The sequence below is a fragment of the Carlito syrichta genome, unplaced genomic scaffold, assembly GCF_000164805.1.
Source record: "Carlito syrichta isolate Samal-C Ts95f unplaced genomic scaffold, Tarsius_syrichta-2.0.1 Scaffold315647, whole genome shotgun sequence".
NCBI classification, from domain to species: Eukaryota; Metazoa; Chordata; class Mammalia; order Primates; family Tarsiidae; genus Carlito; species Carlito syrichta.
In genome coordinates, this window is record NW_007259743.1 from 163,454 (window position 1) to 165,517 (window position 2,064).

Below are 2,064 nucleotides of genomic sequence, written 5' to 3' on the forward strand. Positions count from 1 at the left end.
GAGATTGCTGTGCAGTAAAAAGATTAGCTAAGCATTCACTTCAAATAAATGAGTACCAGAGAATCTGCTCAGAGTCCAGTCTCTTCAAAATAATGTCATGTGGGGTCACAATGGGATTTCAGAGCCTTATAAATGGGAACAAAGATCTCTCTGGGGAGCAAGGCCCCTTTGAGGGCAATCACTTCTCCTCACTCCACTTATCTAGGGAAGAAACAATTGACAGTATGCAGAGACATAGTGCAGTGTGCTGTATATCACATGTGCATTTATACTACTTGCTTCCATTCTCTGTTCCACTTCGTTTTTATTTATTTATTTTAAATCAATATTTTTTATTATGATATTGTGGGATACAGTTAAGGGTTAGGTATACAAATATGCTTCGTTCAGGCAACCTTGTTGATAAGAGGTGTCTCCCCGTCCCCAGACAGATGTTTACTGCCATTAGTCCCGTTCCCCTTCCCTTCCCCCCATAGTTTCCCACCACTGTCAGTCATTTTCTTATGGTAGTGCATTGGATGATCAAGGTCCACTATATGAGTGGAACATGTGATACTCAGATCTTTGTTTCTGTGAGAGGTCACTCAGTATTATAGACTCTAGTTGCATCAGGTTGCTGCAAAGTTCATGATTTTGTTCTTTTTTATGGCTGCATAGTATTCCATCGTGTATATGTACCACATTTTTTTAATCTAGTCCTCTTTTGATGGGCAGCATGGTTGGTTCCAAGTTCTTGCTATTGTGAACAATGCTGCTATAAAAATTCGTGTGCAGGTATCTTTGTGATAGAGTGACTTGAGTTCTTCAGGGTATATTCCTAGTAGGGGGATTGCAGGGTCATATGGGAGATTGATATTTAAAGTTTTTAGGAATTGCCACACTGCTTTCCACAGAGGTTGCACTAGTTTACACTCCCACCAACAGCAACTGTTATTTTTGGAGTTATTGATAATTGCCATTCTGACTGGAGTTAGGTGGTATCTCAGTGTGGTTTTGATTTGCATCTCCCTGATGATTAGTGAGGTTGAACATTTCTTCATGTGTCTGTTGGCTGCTCGGATGTCTTCCTTTGTGACGTGTCTGCTCATATATTTTGCCCATTTTATAATGGGGTTGTTTGTTTTTTTCTTATCAGCACGTTTGAGTTCCTTGTGGATCCAAGATGTTAAGCCTTTGTCAGACCTGGAGTTGGCAAATACTTTTTCCCAGTCTGTAGGCTGTCTCCCTGCTCTCTTGATGGTTTCTTTGGCTTTGCAGAAGCTTGTCAGTTTAATGAGGTCCCACCTGTCTATCTTATCCCTTATGGCCTGTGGGTTTTGGGTTTTGTTGAGGAATTGGATGCCAGTTCCAATTTCCATGAAGGTATGTCCTTCATTTTCTAAGGTTCTTATAGTTTGAGGTTTTACATTTAGGTTTCTGATCCATTTGGAGTTAATTTTTGTGTATGGGGATAGATAGGGGTCCTGTTTCAATCTTCTGCATGTGGTCAGCCAGTTTTCCCAGCACCATTTACTTGTGGTGGAGGCTTTGTCGAAGATGAGTTGATTGAGAAATTGAGGTTTTGCTTCTGGAATCTCAATTCTATTTGATTGATTTATATGCCTGTTCCTATACCAATACCAAGCTGTTTTGATGATTGTAGCTTTATAGTAAAGTTTGAAGTCTGGTAATGTGATACTACCTGCTTTGTTTTATTTTTTTGTTTTGTTTTGCTGAGGATTGTACTGGCTATTCTTGGTCGTTTGTGCTTCCATATGAATTCCTGTGTTGTTTTTTCCAGGTCTGAGAAGAATGTTGCTGGCAATTTGATGGGTATTGCATTGAATCTGTAGATTGCCTTAGGTAAGATGCACATCTTCACAATGTTGATGCTTCCAATCCATGAGCTTGGGATATTTTTCCACTTGATTGTGTCATCTTTGATTTCTTTGAGCAGAGTTTTGTAGTTTTCATTGTAAAGGTCATTCACGTCTCTCGTTAGGAAGAAGCCAAGGTATTTCATTCTTTTTGTGGCTATTGTGAATAGAATTATGCTTTTTATTTGGGTTTCTGTTTGTTTATTAT